This window comes from Phacochoerus africanus, chromosome 6 (assembly GCF_016906955.1).
Source record: "Phacochoerus africanus isolate WHEZ1 chromosome 6, ROS_Pafr_v1, whole genome shotgun sequence".
NCBI lineage: Eukaryota > Metazoa > Chordata > Mammalia > Artiodactyla > Suidae > Phacochoerus > Phacochoerus africanus.
The window spans coordinates 14,008,658-14,033,961 of record NC_062549.1 but is presented as its reverse complement, the minus strand read 5'-3'; the positions used below and the strand labels follow the sequence as shown (position 1 = coordinate 14,033,961).

The 25,304-nt window shown below is 45.0% G+C and overlaps 1 long non-coding RNA gene across 1 annotated transcript; it reads left to right on the top strand.

Annotated features, from left to right (window-relative positions):
- Positions 1-1,992: 1,992 nt before the first annotated feature.
- Positions 1,993-24,056, top strand: LOC125129028 (uncharacterized). The gene is made up of 3 exons (XR_007135399.1): positions 1,993-2,264; positions 12,663-12,912; positions 24,026-24,056. It is a non-coding gene; the product is annotated as an uncharacterized LOC125129028 (long non-coding RNA).
- Positions 24,057-25,304: the final 1,248 nt, after the last annotated feature.

Here is a 25,304-nt window from a genome sequence, read left to right as displayed (position 1 = left end):
TGTGGTTCAGTTGAAAAAGTTTCCAATTCCTTTAATAAAGTTGAACCCAGATCATTCAAAGCTGTCAATGAAAGGAGACTCTTCATGAAGACAGAGGTGCTGGCTGTCAGAACAGTTAGAAATTTAATTCTACATGAATCTAAATGGAGTATAGGAAAATGTGCAGCTGTGGGAATTAAGGCTGGGAGGTGGTTTGGGGTTAAAAGGTGAAGAGCCCTGAATGCCATGCCTGAGACAGTGAATTTCAGGCAGTGGGGAGCCATGGACAATATTTGAGAGAGGAGTGATGTGGTGTGATCCAGTTACATTTTACTCTTCTTTCCATTGCCAGCGTCCAGTCTCTCCTTTCTTTCTAGCAGGTTGGAGGCTACTGGTGAGGTTATTTGTCTTTCAGAAGACAAAGCTAGTTTGCTTCAAAGCCATGTTGACCAAAAAGTGTTCCCTGGATCAACAGCCCCGTGTGATTGGTCATGCAAAAAGGATTCATGGTTCTAGGAGATTTATAATTGTATGTTACCCGTTAAAGTTAAAAAGTTATGTTTTCCAGGAGTTCCTGTTGTGGAGCAATGGGATCGGCAGCATCTTGGGAGTGCTGGTGATAGGGATGGAGTAGACACAGGTAGTTTTAGAAGCCCCAATAAAGGACCACAGATAACTTAGGGTACTTTGGGAGATCACTTTAAGTAAATAAATTGCTCAAAAAAAGCCATCAGAACAAGGCGGGCTTGCTTCATTAGTGGAGTCTCGAGAATTGCCTCAGGTCATTGGGTGAGGGATGGAATGAGGCGTGCATTCATATTCAGACCAAGGGCAAGAGTTTGAGGACCACCCTTCTGCAGATTTGAATACACACCTTACTGGATACTAAGGAGGAGCTTGAAAGGAAGAGGAGGTCTTTTCCAACCCCCACTCCTCTTGGAGGATAAAACTGTAGCCCACCAGATCCTCAGGGCAGAACTTCTGTGCCTACCCGCTTGCATCTCTCACAAGCGTCCTATCCTAATAAATCTATTTCTTGCCTATCACTTTGTCTCTTGCTGAATTCCTTCTGTGTGGAGACATGAAGAACCTGAACCTCAGTGAGTCCAGACACAGGGTGAGTGATTCTAATTTAAAACCTTAGGTTCAAGTCCCATTCCGGGTTTAGGCTGGGTTCAGGCCGTTAATGCTGTCAGTTTCACTGGGACTCAGATTCAATCCTGGCCCAGCACAGTGGGTTAAGGATCTGCCGTTGCCACAGTCTTGCCTTGGTTCTGAGGCTGTGGCTTGGATCTAATCCCTGGTCTGGGAGCTCCATATGCTGCAGGGTGGCCAAAAAAAAAAGTGTGTTTTTCCAAAGTGACTTGAGGACAGTCTTTCTTGTAATTATCATTCTTTAAGCTAGTGTCCCACTGTTGCTTTTTAGGAACTGTTAGCCTAGAGACTTTGAGGTGCATAGGTGATCAGGCAACACTGAGACATTCTATGTGTATTCTATGGCTTCAGAAATGCACTGGCCACTTTATGAGAAGAAGCCAAGCCATAGGAAGGGTTAAAGCGAGTGGAACTCCTCAAAGGATGGGTCCACAGGAAGATGAAGTTCCTGGTTCTGCACATATGTGTATTCACAGCTGAATATGGGTAATGTTCTTCAAAGTCACCAGGATACTTCACTACCTGCTACCGACGGCTTCCTCCTATTAAGCCTGCTGAGTTCGGGATGGATGTTGCAGCTAAATTAAGACACCATGACTCACTGAGAGTCACCATGGTGAATGTGGGTGCTTATACATTTCCAAGGATTCCTCTCCTGGTTTAGTCATTCTGGAATGATTCAACATGTCCTCCAGGAGCTGAACATGACTCTGAGGTCAGACGGTGAACACTTGTTCTCAGCAGGTGGCTGATAGAGGGAGAGGGTACACGCGGATGGGCAGAGCTCACCAAGGGTGGACTCTGAGGTCATTCTTTGTGTCCGGGTCTAGGATGCTATTTATTACATCTCCACTGGGATGACTATGTCCCTGTGAGCACGTCATTCACGGACTAAGCTGCTGTGAGGTGTCAGGGCACACACTGTTATCCCCATTGTAGACGGGGAATCGGAGGGAAAGTGTTTTGCTGAAGACCATGGAATGGGTAAGCAGCTCATCTGGGACTTCTGGCAGGATCTCTCGACTCCAGGGCTCATTCTCATGTCCTGTCATATGCCTTTCACAAATGCTGAGGGCTGGGAGCCCCTTGGCCATTTGGAGCCATTGAAGTATCCAGCCAACAGATACCGGGTAAGTCTTGAAGTCTTTGGATCTATTTTAGAAATGCAGAGCTGTCTCCCAGGGGAGCAAGTTCCAAAATAAAGTCCCAACAACATTCACAGAAAAAGTTAAAAAAAATTAACATCTTAAAATCACAACGATACATAATGTATTATTTAAATTTCAGTAAATACAGAAGTGCATGTACAAAATGCAACCTAATTCCACCACCCAGATTATCCTCATACTTTTGCAGTATTTCTTCCTGATTTTTCCCTCAGCATAGAATTGTTTCCTTTGATATCTTTATGAATATGTTTACTATCTTTGCTGAAATTGCACTTATTTATGATTATCTTTTCTTCATATAATTAAACATCCTTAAATATATTTTTAATGGCTTCATAGTGTGGATGTACCATAACCTCTTTAAGGTGATTTCTGAATTTTGAATATTTAGATTATTTATAATTTTTGTTAATACAAATTATACTGTTACAGAAAATGTATCTTAAAGGTATCTTTATAAAAATCCTCAAGTAATTGTCCTATGACTTTCTTTGGACATACTCCTGAAATGAGCATTTTGAAGATTCTTTTTTTTTTTTTTCCTAACAGCCACATTTGCAGCATGTGGAAGTTCCCAGGGTTGAATGGGAGCTGCAGCTGCCAGCCTATGCTACAGCCACAGCAACGCTGGGTCCGGATCACATCCACAATCTACACGGCAGCTTGTGGCAATGCTTGATCCTCAACCCACTGAGCGAGGCCAGGGATCAAACCTGTATCCTCAGGGACACTATGTCGGGTTCTTAACCCACTGAGCCACAGTGGGAACTCCCGAAGATTATTTATACATCTTCCCAGCATGAGTTTTGAACCTCGTCTGTAGCTCCTGTATCTCAGCCTTCATCTTACTCCCTGGCTCTGAGGCTTGCCACGCTCTTGGCCTCCTTTCCAGTTATTGCCCACATACCTCTTCGTCATTCTGCGTCATAAATCTCTCAGCCTAATCCACCCTTGCCTCTGCACCCTGCTGAGTCTGTAGTCACTCCTTAGGTGAGGAATTGGATGAGAAGGAATCTTTGGACTCCTTTAAAAAAATCCTCTCCACCCCTTAAATCAGCAGAACTTTATGCAATATCTACATCGTGACCTTGGATTGCTCTCCAGAGACCCTGTCCTGTTCCCATCCTGTCACGGGGAAAACAGAAGGAGCCATACAGCTTTCTGCCATGTGTACCTCCCTCCTCAATTTTCAGGGAGGCCCTGCAGGCCTGGATCTTTAAGAGTCATCACTTCCCTTCTTGCCACAGCTCCTTGTTGGCTCAACAGGCACTTAATCACTCCGTCACTTACAAGTGCCATCACTTAATAGATCTTTCTATCAATTTTCCCATCTGCCAAATGGGGACTGTGCTTCTGGGCTGCCGGGGCGGTGCTGTGTGCATTAATGAATGTTTTGAGGCACACTGAGATCTGTAGATAAGCAAGCCTTGAGAAGCACAGAGTCCTAATGAGCAGGTGTGGAGCAACCTCCTTTGGGAGGCGGCTCTGTTTCCCACAGAGCTGGGAGCAGCTCCGAATCCCTGGGAGATAGGTGTCTTCTGGCTACTTCCAGATGGAAGGGACCTTGTCCTAGGACTATATGCAGCTCTCCAGAAGAGATGCAAAGCTAGGTCTGAGACAGAACCAAAATGACCCCCAAGTTGGTCTGTCCCGTATTTGCCCCTCTTGACATGCTTCTTGGCCTCTGGAATGTATACTACTGATGATACAGAGATGACTTTAGATGGTTTATGGATGACCTTTTAATAACTTTTCACAGTTATGCATACATTTTGGTTATTTATTATTTTATTTTTTAGGGCGGCACCTGCGGCATATGGGAGTTTCTGAGCCAGGGGTTGAATTGGAGCTGCAGCTTCCAGCCTATGCCACAGCCACGGCAACACCAGATCTGAGCCTCATCTGTGACCTACATCACAGCTTGTGTCAATGCTGGATCCTTAACCCACTGATCGAGGCTAGGGGTCTGTAAACTCTTGGTTACTATGTTGGGTTCCTAACCCATTGAGCCACAATGGGAACTTCAAGTGATTATCTTCTATTTGCAGTAAGTGATACTATTTTTTTTTCATTTCTCAAAATAAGAATAACTACATTTTGTGAGTGCTCACCATATGCTAGGCACTGTCGTAAATGCTTTATACCTAATACTTTATCATCACAACAGCGTTATGATGTGGCTACTCTTATTGCCTCTTCAGACACATGGCACATTGAGACAGACTTTAAGAAGCCAGTCCAAACTGACACAGCTGTGTGCAGCAGAGATGGGATTTCAATCAGGCAGTTTTGCCTTTGGGGCTCCTGGTAACCGCCTGTCATCTTTTCTTGCTATATATTTGTGTTTCAGGAACTGATATAAAATATGTTTTAATGATATATTTATTTCGAGTTACAAAGGTGTGTTGATGGGAATGGACACAATGAATAGAAAATTAAGTTAGGGATTGGAGAGGGATGGATTGGGAGTTTGGGGCTAGCAGATGCAGACCATTTTACATAGAATGGATACCAACAAGGTCCTACTGTATAGTGCAGGGAAATACATTCAGTATCCTTTAATAAACTGTAATGGAAAAGAATATGAAAAAGAATACTACAAAAATTTAGTTAAAAATATTGAGGTGGTTTGAGGATATAGAGGATGCTGTGATTTTAATTGAATGACTGAAGCACAGAGTTTCCCAGAGGGTGGTCTGATGACCTCCATGTTGGCATGCCCTATAAGCTGTAAAAAATCCCAATTTATTGAATCAGAATCTCTTTGGGGGAGTCCAAGGTTCTCTACATACAAATTCCTCCCAGAATTTCTATGTAGCATGAGGTGTGACACACCTCTTGTCCACACCCCCAATCCCCATCCAAGTCTAGAAAAACAACAGCAGTAACAACTGTTGATTGGTTGAGAACCCCACTGGGCTGTCAATCTTTTGCCCTAAAGTTTGGGAAAGACAAAAGTGAAGGCACAGAGAACTGCTGTTTAGGGGGCATGTTTTGTGCTTTGACCTGCACTAGATTTGTACCTAAATCCTCAGGGCTTACTGTGTAGTAGGAATACACCCATTTCATCGATGAGGAAACCAAAGCTGCAGAGTTGAAGTGATTTTGTTAAGTGGTGGGGCCAGGGGTCAGACCTGAGCATGTGGGGTGTTTAAACTCTGCCCTGTCCATTGCACCAGCTCATTGAGACCAGACCTGCAGAGTCAGTGCAGCCCACACAGTCTAGCTGCAAGATGCTCAAGTCAGGGAAATGGGCTTGCATTTGAGAATTGCACTAGTGTGTGTATCCGGCACTTAGTGTAAGAACTAAAAGTAAAAGCATTCAAGTCAAAGAGATGGGTCAGCTCCCAAGTGCCGCCAGTGCCAAGTGAGGCTCAGGGTATGACGCAGGGGAGTCATTGTCACTCAGATGTTGATTTTGAACAGGTTACTTCAAATTTCTAAACCTCATTGTCCTCATCTGTCCAGTGGATATCACGACAGATTCAATCTCTGAAGGTCATTTTCAGCATTAAATGGGGCGGTGTGGGCTCGGTGCTGGACACTCAATAAATAGTTGCTGCTGTTTCACAAAGATGGAATGTGCCGTGGTTCCCAAATACTGGCCACCTGGCTGAAGTCCCCTTAAAATCTGCAAATCAATGGAACATCTTCACTCAGTGAAGACACTTTTGTTCTTAGACTCATTAGGATTGTGAATTTTCCCCTCATTTGGGGGGTTAAAGAGAAAACACAGAGGCATCTGCTGGGCGGGATCGTGGCCCCACATCCACGCTGATGTGTGCGCAGTGCCCAGGGAAGGCAGCGGGGCTCCAGGAAGTAAATAAACAAGCCAGAATTATGAAACTGAGAAAAAGCTAGACAGCTAACTGAGATGCTTAAGCATCTAAATCTAAAGAATCTAAGCAGCTGTGGTATCTACCTAAGAAATGAAATTGTCCGTGGAACTAAATCTCCGTTAGACATTTATTCCCGAGTAATATTTCAGTGTTAGAAAAACTTAAAATAGTGAATATTCTGTTTTCTAATAATTACTCTGTGCTGGGAGCTGTATCTAGAATGCATGTATTTTGTTTCTCTTGATCCTCAAAGTTTTTAGTAAAATGTTTAATATTTGCTGAAGAAAGCATACATTTCTCCATTTAACAGGGGAGGAAAAGGCAGCTCAGGGAAGCTGAATGGCTCGGCTCCGTTCCCACGGGTTGGGAGGAGGATCCGGGATTTGAATCCAGGTGCATCTCACTCTGGGGAGCCTGCTTCACCACCAGGTTCTCCTGCCTCCTGAGAAAGCACTCTTCATTCAGCAGGTGCTATGTGCTGGGTATTAGAAAAATCATAGACATATTCCCATTTGAGTTGCCACAACCTGATCACCAAGCTTTCCAATACCTAGAATAATTCGAGGCACCTCATAGGAAATCAAGAAAAGTTAATAGTGACCTAAAAACGGCAGTTTCCTAGCAATAAAGTACGTATTGAATAGACAGTATATTAAGAAGAGCCATGTTCCCACTGTGGTGCAGTGGGTTAAGAATCTGACTGCAGCAGCTCACTGTGGAGGTGCGGGTTCGATCCCCAGCCTGGCACAGTGGTTTAAAGGACCTAGTGTTTCTGCAGCTGTGGTGCAGGTCACAGCTGTGGCTCATATGCAACCCGATATGGAAAGTTCCATATGGCCTGGGTGTGGCCATAAAAATTTAAAAAACCAACCAACCCAACAAACAAAAAGAAGAGCCATGTTAATAATAGCAACACTAACGATAACAGGGATTGAACTAGTCTGGGTTATCGATGGTGTTAGTTGGAGTGATAAACTCTAGGTCCTGTCAAAAACCATGCTATGGGTGGCGTGAGTTCGAGATTTATTTCCTGGCTTGATGCTGGTTGTGTGGCTGTCTGGGGCATCTCTTCCCCAAATGGCGACTTGGGACTATGGCTCTTTCCATCTTGTGCCACTACCTTTCTAGCCTCTGAAGTCCCTGTGGAAGGGAAAGAGAGAATGTGGTGATTGCTCAAAGGGTTCTAGGACCACCCCACTGGCCCGCCAGATCCCCACTAACCTAACTGCAAGGATCGCGGAGAGAAATGCCTCGTGTGCTTAGGAAAAGAGGAAATGGGGTTGGTCAGCAACTGGCCAGCTTCCGCTATGGCTTTCAAGCGACAGAAGTGGACTCCGCCTAATTTTAGAATTCACTGGAGTATACTGAGTAGTTCACAGGATTGATGGGAGAGGGCTGGAGAACCAGGCGGGGAACCAGGGAGGCTGGGCGCAGCAGCCACAGCCAGGGTCAGCCCTGGGCAGAACGGCTAGAACGTTGCCAGCAGCACAGCACCTACCCTCTTAACTCCATGCTATTACCAGGCTCTTGACACTATCACATCCTTAAAAATGTCTAAAGACTTCCTGCATCTATGTTCCAATATCAGAGTTTCAGACAGACAGACAGATAGACAGACAGATTCTCTCTCTTAGGTCCTTACCAGTGTCCTGGATTCAAGGGATAGCTCAGGTGTTATCTCACATTTGATAGCCTGCTAAAGTTCACAAAGTGCTTTTTTTTGGGTGGGGGGAGGTGGCTGCACTTGCAGTATATGGAGGTTCTCAGGCTAGGGGTCAAATCCAATCTGTAGCCTCCGACCTACATCACAGCCACAGAAACACCAGGTCCGAGCAGTGTCTGTGACATATACCACAGCTCACAGCAATGCTGGATCCTTAACCCACTGAGTGCAGCCAGGGATTGAGACTGTGTCCTCACGGATGCTAGTCAGATTCATTTTCGCTGAGCCACAATGGGAACTCCTTTTTCTGGCTGCACTTGCAGAATATGGAAGTTCCCAGGCCAGGGATGGAATCCCAGCTGCCACAGAAACAATGCCAGATCCTTAACCTGCTGCACCACAGCAGGAATTCTACATAAAGTGCTTTTTTGTTGTCCAAATTTGAATGATAGAATTGAGAGCAAAAACCTGGCAGGCTGTGGTCAAAAGCTAGTTCATAGAGGATCTGGGTACAGAATGCCTGAGGGACCAGATGTATTAATTGTTTTTATTTGTTCATTTATTCACTGAGCATATACTGAGCCTCAGACTATGTGTGAAGCTCTGTGCTGGGCTCTGGGGACATGATGGTGAATATGACATGGTTCTTACACTAGTGACATTCAAACATGGAATCCACCAAAGAAGGGGCAGGACTGAGAATAGGAGAGGGCCTGAGTCTGGGAACTGTGCCAGGACAGGAATCAATAGATGATGCTTTTGACCTGCATCCCAAAGAGTGAGGGACCTTAACTGAAGCCTTCGAGTTCATGTTCTGAGGCCTCCCTTCATTCTGGGTGCTGCCCCAAGCAAGGCAGAGGGGGAGGTGGGAGCTGAGGGTCATGGAGAGACTGCAGGCCTTGGGGTCCCACATATTCTACCTGCCAGGTAGGTGAGTGGTCTAGGATCATGTAACTTCTGAGACTTAATCTTCCACCTATAAAATGTGGATACTACTACTTGCCAGGGTTACTGTGAAGACTAGTAAACAGCAAATCTAAAGAATAAATGTGCCCTTGATAATGTCAGATACAGAGATGCTTAATAAGTGGTAGTTACATAGAAATAAGGGTGAGATAGAATCATTGGCTTTAAGAAACTTACTCTGTACCTGGCAGGGGTGGGATGGGGGTAGGATGGGAGAGTGGCATTTGCCAGTGTGTGTGAGAGAAGAAATGAGTATAAGTCCTACATTGGATTGCTTACAAACAAGATCAGAATCCAGAGAAGAGAGAGCACAGTGTGGGCAGAGGCAAGGCTTTGTGGAAGGACCAGAGAGGTGGCCAGTTTTCAGCTTTGGTTCTATAACCAGACTCCATGGGCTCATACATGAATTCCATTTCCCTCATTAGCTCTGCGTTCTTGGGCAGATGTTACTTAATTCCCTCAAGACTCAGTCTGTTCTGCTGTAAAATGGGTATAATGGTGGTACTTACTTATTGGGTAGTTCAGGGAGTTAAATGAGCTAATTCACAGAAATGCTTAGCACAGTGCCTGGCACTTAGTGACAGTGCCCTGAATCTTATTCCTGATGAAGTGAATCTTGAAAATGAATGACCTCATTGTAGTTACAAGGATACCAGTGGAGTACCTGTACACACAAAGTGTTCCTTAAATGCCTTATGTTTCTTTGTATCTTCCCTCCGCCCCTGGCCTAGTGGTTGGCCAGAGGTTAGTTTGCATATGAAGAAGTTGGCTGGGAGAATGACGATGGGTTAAATGGGGGCCATTCTAAGTAGGGGAAATAGCAAAAGTGAGAACAAATCAGTGGGCAATGGCCCAAATCTTCAAGGAATTTAGGAATACTGTTCAGTTTGTTAAGTCAGTTAAGCTCTCTGTCTCCCCCTGGTGGCCATAAAAATATACACAGCTCCCTTCTTGGGCAAAGCCGTCCTCAGCTTCAAAGAGAACTGTCATCTTCCTCCCCTCAAGACCTAGGAGAGGATGTGCTCTGGCTGTGATTCAGCCTCGCACACTGATTCACGACCTGTCTCGACTGCAGTGACTTGCTCTTGGTGACATTTCCTGAGGAATAACAAACAGTGATGTAAGATCAGCTCAGGAATGAAAGAAAGAGCTGTTGTTTAAGCTCTTCTCTTTTTATCCATTCAAATTCTCTGGAACGCTGCTCTTTGACCTCCTCCTTCAGGAGCCACAGTGTCAAATAATCTCTTTCTTGTGTCATTTGGGACAACTGATCATGTAATGACGACAAAGGCATCACTGGATTGTTACTCTGTGGCAGGCACTGTGCCAAACTCCACACATTTAACTCATTCAACCTCCCCAGACAACCTTCTAGGTGTTCTATTTTTTTTTTATCTTTTGTTTTTTCAGGGCCTCACCTGCGGCATATGGAGTTTCCCAGTCCAATCGGAGCTACAGCTGCCAGCCTACGCCACATCCACAGCAACGCAGGGTCCGAGCTGTGTCTATGACCTATACCCTAGCTCACGGCAACACCAGATCCTTAACCCACTGAGTAAGGCCAGGGATCAAACCTGCAACCTCATGGTTCCTAGTCGGATTCGTTTGCGCTGCGCCACAACAGGAACCCCTAGGTGTTCTTTTTTGATGCAGTTTTTCAGATGAGGAAGCTCAGGCACAGTGAGGAATGTGGCTAGCTCAAGGTGACACAACTAGTATTCAGCAGAGCCAGGATTCAAACTCCAGAGACCTGGCTCCAGAGACTATGCACTAACAACTGTACCAGCTGCCTCCTGTTGACAAATCCTGGCTCACTGTCATCTATTACTGGACTTTGAGGCATGAAGGTCTTATGTCCCCAACTCGGAGCCCCTGGTGGAGGACAGTGGTCTCACACTTTAACCATCGGAAAATCTTGGAGAGAAATGGTTTGAAAAGCACATTCCTGGGGTCCCAACCTCTGAGCTTCTGATTCAGCCAGTCTGGGATGGGGCCCAGGAGTCTGCATTGTTCATAATGGTAATGATCTCTTGTGGAGTTGAATCTTTGACGAATCACTTCCAGCTTCCCCGAGTCTCTATTTCCCTCTCTGTAGAACAGGTGTGCTAATCTTGACCTCAGTGTCACTCTTGTAAGGACCATCTGTTTAGGATGGCTCATGTTGGGTGACCAGTGTAGTGCCTGGCACACAGCGGGCATTCCTTAGATACCCCTGCCCTTGATGCTTCCTGTTATTTGTGTCTCCCATGGCCCTTTGGTACAGGGGAGTGTCAGCTGGGAAGCTGACAGTGAGCATCTTCAGTCGTATGCGCTATGACAAAATGGGATTTTCTGGTTCAGGAGTGGACACCTCCTCCTCTGAGTCACAGTGGTACAGTGCTTGATATGAGCCTTGGCACAGTGGGTTCAAACCTCAGCTTCCCATCTGAGCAGGGTTGCCGGAGAATCCTCCCATAAGAGTATATACATGGGGCAGGGCTGATTTAACCTTCCAAGCATCATCCTTCTTTTTACCTGGGCCATTTCTACCCAGAGGCTGAGTGGAGTTCCAGCCAGGCCAGGGGCTGAGTGGGTGAGCAGTTTGGGAAGATGTCCTGGATTTCTGGAAGGCAGATCCTGGGCGGCAGGGCAAGGCCAGGAATGGCTCTCAGGACTGCAGTAGATGGGCATGCTTCACTTCTGACGTGGAAGAAAGGGAGAGAATGTCCGAGGAGGCTCTGAGGACTTTCCACTTGACCTCTGGGGTTGATGTGGCTGTGGGACTGAGATCCTCCTTTCATTGAGGGGAGCAGCTAAGGAGGCAGCAGGATCAGCCCTTGTGTGGTCTCCAAAAAGGGAATCATTAATGCTCGCTTCTCCTTTGCTTTACCCCACATCTCCCTCTTCCTGCTTTGAGCACTTTGATATTTTCTCACTTTCCATCTATAAAGCCGGTCTGTCTCATTACTCACCAGCAATGACCCCACATGCAGAAGCCATCCCTGCGAAAAAACCACCGGGGAGCCCACGGCAGCTCCACGTCATCCTCTGAGTCACCCTGGAAAGTGAAACCTGGGGGTGCAGCTGTGTTCCACAGGCTGGCGGGGTTCACCTGGGGTGGCTGCTCCTTCTGTGGTCCATAGCAGGTGGACCCCGCTGGAAGCCCGCTCTGGGTTTCTACCAACATCTTCCTGCCTCTGAGCGTTGCGCTCGGCCTAGGATGTTTTCTCCACCCTTCTCTTTCTGGATAACTTCCATTTATCCATTAAGACCAAACTCTAATGTCTCCTTTCAGAAACCTTTCCTATGTCTGTGAGTCTGTTTCTGTTTGTAACTAAGTTAATGTTTCCTTTCAGAAACGTTTCCTATGTCTGTGAGTCTGTTTCTGTTTGTAACTAAGTTTATTTGTATTATTTTTTTAGATTCCACATATAATTGATAGCATATAATATTCGTCTTTCTCTGTTTGACTTACTTCACTTGGTATGATAATCTCTAGGTCCATCCAGGTTGTTGCAAATGGCATTATTTCCTTCCTTTTCTATGACTGAGACTCACAGACATAGGAAACAAACTTATGGTTACCAAAGAGGAAAGGGATAAATTAGGGGTATCGGGTTAAGAGATACAAACTACTATATCTAAAACAGATAAACAACAAGGGAACTATACACCACAGGGAACTATATTCAGTATCTTGTAATGACCCATATTGGAAAAGAACCTGAAAAATTATATATATATAATTTTTATTTATATATATATATCTGAAGTACTTAGCTGTACACCTGAAACTAGTGCAATATTGTAAATCAACAATTCTTGAGAGAGAGAGAAAACAATAAAAAAAGAGAAAATTTTTCTTATTCTCCCTTTGCTTTCTTACCAGAATGCCCCCTTGTGTTCCCGCAGGATCTCAGACACCTCCGTTACATACCCCATGGTGTTGTCATCATTTGTCTCCCACCAGACTGTGAGCCATAGGTGCTTTGGGAATTTGTATGAGCTTTTCCTGATGTGGTTGATTTGTCCTGAGTCCCACTACGCATGTGCGTCTCATGCTCATTGGATTGCTCGTCCTTGGAATCCAGCTGATGGAAGATTCTCTTCTAGAAGAACCTTCACAGAAGTTTGTATAGTATTTCCTTGAGGACTGTTTGTGGTAAGAGCTGACCTTCTTAACTGGACAACCCATTGTACTACACAATGCCCACTGTTAGAAAGGCCATTGTGGCATGTCATCACCATAGCAAACAATATTTATGTGCATTAGAATCAGGTTCAGCTGTGCATGACAGAAAACTCAAAAGGACAGTGGCTTGAAGAGATAATTATTTCTGTCTTGTGTGAACATCCACAGTCTTTCCAGTTCAGGAGAGCTGTGATGGCTCTCCACAAAGTCTTTGGGACCACCGCCCTTCTCAGCTTCCACTCCACTTGCCCTAGGGTTTAACCACTGTCCTCATGGCCCAGTTTGGAGTTTCAATAGTCACAACCATACTCCAAACACATCCTGGAGGAAAGCAGGAAGAAGGGGCAGAAGGGGTGGACCAGCTACCTCTAAGAAAGTTTCCTCTATCTACCAGAAGCCACCACATGACACTTAGTGACATCCTATTGGCAAGAACTCAGTCACATGACTACATTTAACTGCAAGGGAGTCTGGGAAATGTAGTCTTTATGCTAAACAGCCATGTTTCCAGCGATAGTAAAATGGGAAAATGATATTGAGGAACAAATATGAATAGTCTTTGCTGTAATATTTGCTTGGCACTTAACTGGTTAGAACTCATTTTTAAATCCATTATCTGAGCTAGTACTCACATAGAAGACAGGAAAAGTAGCACACAGCAGGTGAGCAGAAGAACCAGAAGATCTGAGAGGTGTTTTCATGTTGCTCCCTTACTGATGCACTGAGCTGCTTCCCATGTTGGGCTGGGGCTGGAGCTGGCCTCTTTGTAGTACCTCCTTGTGTCAGCTAGAGAGAAGAAGAAGTCAGCTAGAGAGAAGAAGAAGTCAGTCTTCCTGTAGGGTAGTGAGCACCTTAAGGCCAGGGCTGTGGGGTGTTTTGAATACCCTCTGGAGTTCCCTTGTGGTGCAGTAGTTAAGGATCCAGCATTGTCACTGCTGTGGCCTGGGAACTTCCACATGCTGCAGGCATGGCCAAAAAAAAAAAAAAGAAAAAGAAAAAAAGACAACCCTTCCCTCCCCCAGCCCCAGCCCCAGAATGGTGCCTAGAACACAGAAGCACTCAATAACTTGTGGAATTGATGACTTATTGTGGAACTCTAACTCTTCTGGTCTCAGAATGATAACAACATAAACAATGCATATTCTAATGGCACATTGCAGTTAGTCTTTTTTTTTTCATTCTTTCTTTTTATGGCTGCACTCATGGCATATGGAAGTTCCTGGGCCAGGGATTGAATCAGAGCTGCAGGTGTGGTAACGTCAGATCCTTTAACCAGTTGTGCTGGGCCAGGGATTGAACCCACACCTCTGCAGCGACCTGAGCCGCCGCAGTTGGATTCTTAACCTACTGTGCCACAGTGGAAACTCCAGTTAGTGTTTACATCACTGTAGTTTTCCACTAGCTTCATAGTTGATGGAGGAATCCACAGTTCACAGCCACATTGTTCAGGAAGGGCTTTCTTTGGCACGTACAACGGGTTTCATCTCGATGAAGCATTTTCAAGTGTGATGTCCCCCTCTTTATACTCAGTGAATTTTCCAGAGCTTGAGATTATTATACTTATTTTAGAGATGAAGAAACTGACGTTTAAAAGAGGCTTAAAACTTTTTGTGAAGGGTGAAGCTGTGACCTCATCTACATACCTGACTCCCAGTGGCTGTAGGATTCCTCCATTTGGAAGGACTTCATGGGTTTGCTGTTGAATACCGTTTCAAAACTGAAATATAATTGACCTATGATGCTATGTTAGTTCCAGGTACATACCATAGTGATCTGATATTTCTGTACATTACAAATGATTGGTCAGTTACCATCTGTTATCATATAAAATTATTGAGGTTTCTCCATCTTAATCACTCCTTAGACATCAATGAATCACCAAAAATGTGTGTAATGTGCTGTCTGGGAGACACCAAGGATTAGCAATGTGATACCTACTGTTCCTAGAGACTCAGGAAAAGCTAACTGCTGAACAAGCTAGTGTTAGGGCGTGTGTGTGTGTGTGTGTGTGTGTGTGTGTGTGTTAAGAGGGTGGCCTGCTGTAGGCTGAGGGCCTCAGCAGTCCCTATCCCCGCAGGTGTGGGTGTGGACAGCACAAAGGGAGTGTAGGGAGAAGGGGGAGGGGCCTCTTTCTGGAGGAGGAGGTTGAATCTCCTGCAGTGGGAAACCTTCAGAAAGTGAAGCATTGTCCTCCTTGCCCTCTGAGATGGAGCCTGGTCCTACTGGTCCCTGGGAGGATGAAATATGATTCAGATACCTTCTTTCCCTACCAGTTGGAGGGGCTGGACAACAGTAAGGCCTGGTGGGTATAACCTGGCATCCAAAGGCAGCAGACCCAGGATCCAGCCCTGGTTCTGCTCTGAGTGTGACATCTGGGCAGGACTCTTAATCCTTCTCTGCTTCCTCCTCTGTAACACAGGGATGATGACATGGGGATAATGACGACACCTCTAACGAGGTGGTTAAGGGGACTTCCCAAGGTCATGTACCTTTGCATGCTTTGCAAACTGTGACTTATTCTATGTCCTTAAATTCTACGTCTTCTCTATCTCCTTCACTAAGCTTATTATAGGATGCTGGTGTAGAACAGAAGACGGGTTCATGGCAGTTCAAATTATGACTGTGCCATCTACCACACTGGCAAGTCACTACCCTTCTTTGTGCTTTAGTTCTTAATCTTTGTTTTTGTTTGTTTGTTTGTTTGTTTTTGCCATTTCTTGGGCCGCTCCCGTGGCATATGGAGGTTCCCAGGCTAGGGGTCGAATCAGAGCTGTTGCTGCAGGCCTATGCCAGAGCCACAGCAATGCCAGATCCGAGCCGTGACTGAGACTTACACCACAGCTCACGGCAACGCCAGATCCTTAACCCACTGAGCAAGGCCATGGGTTGAACCCGCAACCTCATGGTTCCTAGTTGGATTCATTTCCACTGTGCCACGATGGGAACTCCTAAAGGGCATTTTTAATCTATTATTTTGAAATGTATTTTTTTTTTTTTTTTGGTGTGTTCCAACAATTGTAATAACATTCAAGAATATTTAATAGAACAAAATTTAAAAGTATCATCAGAAATATCAGCAAAGCCCACAGTCAAGAAAAAAACACTGGTTCTTTTGCAGTGAAACTGGAGGCTTCGCAGCACCTGCCCCTGAACCAACAGATCTCAGAACATTGCTTCCAGTTACTCACGACTGTTGAATTTCCTCTTAAAGCCAACAGTGTTACAAAGCTCCTTTGAGAAAAAGCAAAAAGTCCTGCTTCTGGAATATTCTCAACCGTGGATCCATTTGAAAATTGTGGGCTGCGAGGCTGCAAGGCCTGCTGTCAGAGAGGCCTTAGTTGTACTAGTAGGATTTTGAAAGTTCAATCTGGAAATCAATGCACCTATTTCTCATTTTAACCAGCAGATGGCGCGCGTGTTGTGCTTAAATTCTGGAAAAGCTTAAAATACATATTTCTATTTTTACAAGAAAAAAAAAACACCTTAAAAAGGCCATTGTCTGTGCCACAGGGAGATAATTAGGGTATGTGAAACAGCTGATACAGTAATTAATAAGAGCATTGACTTGAGAGTCTCCAATAGCTTTATTGCAGTACTGCAGGAGAGTAATTGACCCCACCGACACAAGAAAAAAATCATGAGCTCACACACAGCAGGAAAAGGCTGTTTTCTTACTTCTGTAGGTTTAACACCAAACCAGGGAATCCTGGAGCTGTGCTTCTGAGTCATGCCTGGGAAGGCTTTGAAGGGGTAAGTTCTGAGACGGCGAGTCCTCTAGCGCCTGTTCTTATCCATATTCCCAGGACCTGCAGGGATGATTGGTTCATAGCAGATGCTCAATAAACCTGAGAACCATAGCACAAGTAGCATCTTGAAATCCAGGCCTCAGTCATCCTGGATAGACCTGGGAATTCTGGAGTCTTGCCTCCACTGGATGGTGTGCCCCCCACCCCAACCAACACTATTTAAACAGAAGATTATTGCCTTTAACCCACAGGATAAGATTACAGCAAGGCCGTCTACTCATCACATCGGAGACTCTTTCAGTCTCTATTAGCTTTTGCTCTGGTTAGACTGCCGTTTCAAACCTCAAAATCTCATTCGGTTACAAGCCCAAAGGTAGTGTTTTCATTTATATTACATGTTGGCTGTGATTCAGGCATCTTTAGTCCAGCATCCAGGTGGAAGAGGCAGCCTCATTTGAGACATAGTGTTCTCCTGGAAGAGGCGAGGAAGTGGTTGAAACCATGAAGTAGCTCCTAGAGGTTCTCCCAGGATTGCCGCTGGCATTTCACTGGCCCAAGCAAGTCACGTGGCCAGGCCTGATTGCAGTGGACAGGGCAGGCACTATTCCCCACCTCCCCAGGGAGGCACTTCACATCACATGACAGGGGCAAGGATGTATAATCCTTTTGCTACAAGGACAGTGAATAAATAGAAGCAATAAGACAATATCCAGTTGATCCTCATTATTTGTATTTGCAAACCCACCTACCAGCTAACATTTATTTGTAACTCCAAATCAACACTCTTGGCTCTTTTGTAGTTATTTGCCCACATGTGCAGAGCAACAACAACAACAAAAAAAAATGAGTTGCCTGATGCATCTCTTCCTAGCCGGAGCAGAATAAGACAACACTTTGCCTCCAAGTTTTACTCTTGAGCAGAGAGAAGCAGAGGATGAAGACAGGGTGGGACAGGGCAGTGCAAAAGGCCCTGACACTGGCCATTTGGACTGGGTTTGAATCCCAGCTCTGGCCCCTATTAGTGGGTGGCTTCAGGCAAGTCACCTAAAACTTCTGAACCTTGCTTTCTCTCTTGTAAAATAAAAATCAAATTGAATCTACTAGGATGGGTTGTTTGTAGGATTTAAGATGTGTGTGTATGTGCGTATTTCCCCAAGGAAAGATAGTTTAGTATCTGCCAATTCAATGTTAACAGGACTTTATAGAAAACAACTATCACTAATAACAAGAATCAACTGTATCTGAAGGTCTGAAGGCCACTGGGAGGTCCTACCAAATAGCACTCCTTCACCACCATGTTCTGAACCAGTTGATAAGTCATAAAATGACTAGGATGGGGAAACTAAAAAGCCACCTTTATTACTGATGAAGAATAGTAGAGGCTATAGAGAGATCCAAAAGGGCTTGCTTATTGCCTGTCCACAGCCTAGTCTCCCCAAGGCAGGTTTTATATCTGCAGAGCAGACACACTTTCTCAGGTCCCTGCTACCCACAGGTCCGGGTGGAAGGAGAAAGAGACCAGGGACTCTCACTCCGCTTCTTTGATGGATTAGCCCCTCCCTCTTGAGAAACATGGGCCATCAGCTGTTGTTCATAAACCAGGACACTCATGCCAGCTCTGGAGGCAGATGGCAGGGGCAAAGGGCAAAGTGTTTGGGGAAGAGCCGCTCCTTCTGGCCAGCAGGTGTAGGGAAGGGACACTTCCATCTACACATCAGAAGAAGAGATGGATCCGGCTGTGGGCGCAGTGGGTGAGCTGGATCTTTTCTGTCACCGCTATGTGCTGACTGCTGTCCCAGACTCTGCTCTCTAACATGCCATCAAGAAAGGGAACCCACAGTCTGCTGTTGGGAAGATGACATGTGGACACCCTAGTCCAAGACATCTGGCCAGTTTCTCCTCATGGGTCATTTGTATAGAATCTGCTCTACTAGGGCTGCAAATAAAAATCATTCCTGGCCACTTATTCCTCAGTCAGTTTGAGCCTGGGATGGAATTGTGCCCCCAGTGGTTCGAGGTCAGGAGGAGGGGAAGCCAAATGTTGCCTGGACCACAGGCCACAGAAAAGCTGGGGTGGCTGCTGCGACAGTCTTTGTTGGTATTAAAGGCAGGCAGAGAACTGGGGCATTAAGAGTGACAAGTACCATCCAAGAGCAGGCAGTTCAAGAGGAACAATTCATCTCTATATCTTTTGAAGACAAATCTTCCTGATAGCTTTTTTAGGCTAAGCACCAGGGCTGTTTCCTTGGTGACAAAGACTCACTAGGGCAAAGGTGGGCCACGTGGGCCAACTGAAGTTATTCAAAATGGCAAACTGCTAGTGCATGTGTATTCATATTCTAGGACTGTTGTAACGAAGCACTGGAAGCTAGGTGGCTGAAAACAACAGAAATCCATTTTCTCACAGTTTTGGAGGCTGGAAGTCCAAACTCCAGGTATAGGCAGGGCCATGCTCCCTTGCGGGTTCTAGGGGAGGGCCCTTTCTTGCCTCTTCCTACCTCTGATGGCTTTTTACCAACCTGGCATTCCCTGGCTTGCAGATGTACCACTCCACCTCTGCCTCTGGCTTCACATGACTTCCTTTGTGGCTGTATCCAAATTTCCTTCTTTTTATAAATACACCAGTCCCTGGATTAGGCCTACCCTAACCCAGAATGGTTTCGTCTTGAGTACATCTGCAAAGACTGTTTCCAAGGTTCCACAGGCTCTGGTGGCCGAGAATTTGGGGGAAACACTCTTCAGTAGAGCACGTGTATGAGCGTGTGTGGAAAGCAGCTCAGACAGGCTTTGCTCGCTTCCGTTACCTTCTGCTTCCCCTGCTGCCGCCTTAACTCAGACCCTGTGAATTCTCCAGTGCTTTAAGATTTTATAAAATACTTCCGTGTATTATTTCCCCCCTCATTATCAGAAAGAAAGCTAGGTTCAGAGAGGTTAAGTAACTTTCTCAAGATCACACAGCTGACGTGTGGCAGGAACAGGTCTGTCTGGTTCTGTGCTCATTCCACATGGCTGCCCATAATTGTTCCCTATAAAAAGCAGCATGATTCTTCCATTGTCTCCCCAAGCTTCTTTCATTAATGAAGGAAAAGCCTTTCTTTTTTGCTGCTTAAAGTTTTCGGCAATGCTCCCCTTCTAGAGCCCCATCAATCAATCAATCCAATCAACCCAATAATATTGAGCCCCTACTGTGTTTGAAGCAGTGTGCTGGCCCCCAAGGACAGAGTGATGAATGAAAGTCCATAATCTAGCAGCGAAGGAGGCAGACATGCACACAAATACACACATCGATAGACACACACTGGGAGTGCTGTTAGGGGAGAGGATGATGGGGGAGGGGTCTACTCTTGACCAGCATGGGAGTCAGCGAAACGTTTGGGAAGGTGATTTGAGAATGGAGATCTGAAGCATGAGCAGGACTTGGGCAGGTGAGGAGGACGTGTGGAACGTTCCTGACCACTTTGGCGGGAGCTTGGTGGGCTTGAGTGGGATGAGGGGAGGTGGTGTAGTTGGCAGGGCGAGGAGGGAATTAGGGAGATAGGTGAGGAGGTGATTTGAGATGTATGGCTGAGAGGTGATGGTGGCTGAGGTTTTGATTTGAGGGAGATGGGAAGAAGGCGTGGGGTTTGAGTGAGGTTTCAGAGGGGCACAGAGGAGATGAAGGTGCCTTCTTGGCTCTATTGCACAGATAAGTGGGCTCAGACCTGCTGGGGTGCATCTCCTTCCCAAAACAACGGCAGCTTACTTGCTCACATCTGCATCTCCAGGTGAGTCACAGCAGGTGGCATCAGGATGGAGTGCCCTGTGCCCTGAGCACACCCTTGGGGGACCTGTCTATGATCATACAGCAACTCTGCCATCTGCTGACAGGTCACTGTTTTAGCTGTCAGCCCTCAGAAGATGACTGTCCAATGAAACCAGCCGGAGCCATGGCTACCGAACCCAGCAGAGCCTATCCATGTTTCCCATTCAGTTCCAAACGAGCAGATTTCAAAGAACGTTTTAAGAACTTTTTTTTCTTTTTAGGGTTGCACCAGATGCATATGAAAGTTCCCAGGCCAGGGGTGGAATTGGAGCTGCAGCTGCCAGCCTACGCTACAGCCACAGCAATGCCAGATCCGAGCCAAATCTGCAACCTACACCGAATCTTTCAGCAACATTGGATCCTTAACCCAAGGAACAAGGCCAGGGTTCGAGCCATCATCCCCAGGGATACTAGTTGGGTTCTTAACCTACTGAGCCACAATAGGAATTCCAAAGAACTGTTTTCATTTGGGTGGGAAAGCTCCTCAATCCTGGTGGGAGAAAGAGCCTGGGGATGGCACCATTGGCTCCTTTTCCAGGTTCCTCAGGGCTTGGGGCGAGCACCTCTAACAGGACTCTTTGGTGGCAGGAGAGGAAATTTCAATGGAAGCCCTTCAGGACTTTGCAGAGAAGGAAACCAGGCATTTTTTAGAAATGAGAGAAAGTGACTGCGAACACCTTTGAGGTTTAATATTTATTTTCTACTGCTGTCTTAATCCAAGGAGCCACGGGAGTAATGGCCTGTGTGCGCGTGGTATTTATGTGTGTCTGAGTGTTTGTGTAAGTGTGAAGGGGAATGGAGGTGGAGAGGAAGGAGCTGCTGTCTGTGGAGCTCTCCTGGAATATTTGTGCTGAGAATGGGATTCAGAGTCAAGAACATTTGTTGGGCACCTGCCATGCCCCAGGCACTCTGGGGGGCACACCCGCCCATATTATCTTTTGGGTTCTTATGTAACTCAGTGAAATGGGAAATATGTTCCCCATTGTACAGATGGGGAAACTGAGGCTCACAGAATTGAATGGGCTGCATTGCATGCTTAACCTCTACCATCGCTCCCTCACTGTACTCTAACGCTGCCATGCTTCCTCACCTGCCTTCTGCACTCGGCTTCCAGTCCTTGAGGGACCGACTAGCTCTTTGTTTTCCCAGTGCCTCTGACCCTGTGCCTGGCACATTATAGGTGCTCACTGCTTTTTTTTCAGTTGACTTTTGTTTTGTCTTTTTAGGGCCACACCTGCAGCATGTGGAGATTCCCAGGTTAGGGGTCCAATTGGAGCTGTAGCCACCGGCCTATGCCACAGCCACAGCCACAGCAACGCTGGATCTGGGCCTCATTGGCAACCTACACCACAGCTCACGGCAACGCCGGATCCTTAACCCAGTGAGCGAAGCCAGGGATCGAACTTACAACCTCATGGTTCCTAGTCGGATTCATTTCTGTTGCGCCACAATAGGAACACCTCAGTTGACTTTTAGTTGAAGTTTACCATATACAGAAAAGTGCACAAATCACAATCTACATAGCTTGATGAACTGTTACAAAAGGAACACATCTTGGGATTAGGATCAAGAAACAGAGCTACTATTATTCCAGAAGCCTCCATCATGCTCTGTTCCAGTCACCAATCCCTCCCCTCATCCCTGACAGTGGTAGTTACAATCCTGATTCTAATACCATCACTCAGTTTTGCCTTTTCCTGAACTTTATGTGGATAAATCATACACACGCCCCATATTAAGAATGTTCATTCATTCTCACCACTGTCTGGTATACCATTCTATGAATATAGCACAATTTACTCATCTATTCTACTGTCAAAAGATACTAAGTTGTTTCTAGTCTTTGGTAATTACGCATAGGGCTGGCATAAATATTCTGATATGTCTTTAGGTGAAAATGCTCAGTAAATATCTGATGAAAGAATAATTACTTGCTGCATGAGAAATCACACATAAAGTATTTTCTAAGTAAAGGCACTAAATCCATGCTATAGAGAGAAGATAATGGAGTCTGGGGAGATGTTGGATGTATAAGAGGATTCCTGGGAGGTGAGTCCTTAAGGAACAAAGGAGGAGGCTCTGCAGTGAGTGAGTCCAGAGACTAGGTCTTGAAGGGAGCAGGGGGGACAGGGGCAAAATGTGGGTGGGAAGCCAAAGGCTTGAATGGCCAACACCAATGCTTAGTCTTCATCTGACAGGCAGGAGGGAGTCCTGGATGGCTTGGAGTTTAACAGCATGGTCAGTTTTCTTCTTTAAATTATTTTTTATGGTTGCTGTGTTGTGTTGGAGAAAAAGACAGGAATCGGGAGCCAGGGTAAGAGGTAGCTGCACTTGTTGAGCTGTGTGTTAATGAGGTTGTTGTAGATAGAAAAGTTTCTGCCGGGAGAAACATCAAGAAGAAATAACTTAAAATACTAGTTACCAAGAAGGAGGCCAGGAAAAGGAATATTTAAACATGCTTGCAAAGGTTTGAGTCTGTAACAAGATGGGTACAGCCCAGGAGTTCCCTTCATGGCTCAGTGGTTAACGAATCTGATTAGGAACCATGAGGTTGTGGGTTTGATCCCTGGCATTGCTCGGTGGGTTAGGGATCCGGCGTTGCTGTGAGCTGGTGTAGGTTGCAGACGCGGCTCAGATCCCGCGTTGCTGTGGCTCTGGCACAGGCCGGCAGCTACAGCTCCGATTCGACCCCTAGCCTGGGAACCTCCATATGCCGCAGGTACGGTCCTAAAAGTGGCAAAAAGACACACACACACACACAAAGATGGGAACATCCCAGTGGGCTAGTGAATCCAGAAAAGTGAGCGAGGGAACTCATACCTATCCGTTTCTATTTGCTCAGTGACCTTGGAGGTGAAGTATCTGTCTGCTGAGAGTGAGGGGCTAGGCTCCACAGAGTAGGAGAGTTGAAGGGAGAGAATCAGGGTAGAAAATAGTGGATTCTGAACAAAAGAAAGAATTATAAATACCAAGGTAGAAGATTGAGAACTTTTAGAAAAAAAATCCTGATTGTCTGCAGTCATTAGCTGGCAAATACCAGCTCCCTTTCTAGTCTTTCTGACCTGTCATTTGTAGCATTTTAAATGTGAAATTTCTCAATTCTTTTCTATCCAGGCTGTTTGAAGCGTGGGTGTTAACTGGTTTTCCTGCTGTGTCTGTTTTATTTCTTGTTCTTTTCAAATAATCAGCTTTTGACATTCCTTTTCTTCTGTTGTATGTTTTGTTTCCAGTTTATTAATTTTTCCTCCTGTCTTTATTACACATATTTTCTTCAAATTTATTCTATTGTTCTTTGCCTAAATGTTTGCAAACTTAGCCCATTAATTTCCCATCTTTCTTCTTTTCTAATATAACGTTTAAGGCTACATTGTCCCTCTCAGTGCCATGTGAGGTAAATTCCATTAAGTTTGATGGATAGTGTTTTTATGATCATTTAGTTGTAAATATTTTCTAATTTCATCTTGAGTCCTTCTTTGATCTTTGAGATTTTCAGAAGTATATTTTATTTTATTAATTTATTTTTTGTCTTTTCTAGGGCCACACCTAGGGTCTAATCCGAGCTGTAGCCACCAGCCACAGCCACAGCCACAGCAACATGAGATCAGAGCTCACAGCACAGCTCACAGCAACACCGGATCTTGAACCCACCGAGCGAGGCCAGGAATCAAACCGGCAACCTCATGGTTCCTAGTCGGATTCGCTAACCACTGAGCCACGACGGAAACTCCCAGAAGAATATCTTAGAAGTATAGTTGCACTGGGCTTGAAAACACGGTCCGTATGGTTGTCTCTCTCTATGATGTTAGCAAATACTGATGATCACTACTCAGGTCGGGTAGCAAACTACAATGGCCACCAGGACCCAACTCCAGATCACTCCTGTTTTTATAAATAAAGTTTTATTAGAATGCAGTCGTGCCTATTCATTTATATATCATCTATGTCTGCTTTTGAGACAGAGCAGCACAATTAAATGTCCTGACTGTATGGCCTTTTATGCCTGAAAGTTTGCCTACCTTTGCACTAGACCAATTATTTTAGTAGGTTTGCAAAATGATGATTCTATATTGCTTTTAAAATAATTCTAGTTCTATAACCATATTCATTTAATAGCTGGGGTTCTTCTACAACAAATATTCTCTCTAATTTATTTGGTTGCCTCGAGGTATTGTTTATACAGGGTAAATGTGTGATCTTTTTTCCTTTTATTTACTAGCTTTTAAAAAATGAATTTATTTCCTTAAATATGACCATTTAAACATTACCATTGTGATATATTGGAGTGTTTCACTCCATTGAAATTCTTTGCTAATATATTTGCTATTATGTTTTATGTGTTTGGATATTACAAATATATTTTCTATGTTTTTTTCACTGTTATGGTTATTCTGACCGTTGCTCAGTCTGCCCCATCTTTGGACAATGGGAGCCTCTTGGAGTGAGCTCCTAAAACTTGCTGTCTTTGAAAACTCTTTGCTCCTGGTGTAACAAGATGTTCCAGGCTTATCTTATATATTGCTTGTCGCAGAACTGATAACCATTTTGACTTTTGCTGGAGGGCTCAGTCTATATTTACGTCAATAAGTAATGTATTTGGACTTAGTTCTACCGCTTTATTTTGTGTTTTCTATTTGACATTTTTTGTTTATGCTTCTTCTCTACATCCCCTTGCCTGTGTTTCAATTCAGTCGAGTTTTCTTTAGCCTCCTCTTTCCCTTATTTCCCATTTGGAAGTTATATTTTATATTTATAATCTTTCAGTGCTTACCCTTAATTTTAACATACATCTTCATTAAACAAGTCTAAGTTAAATT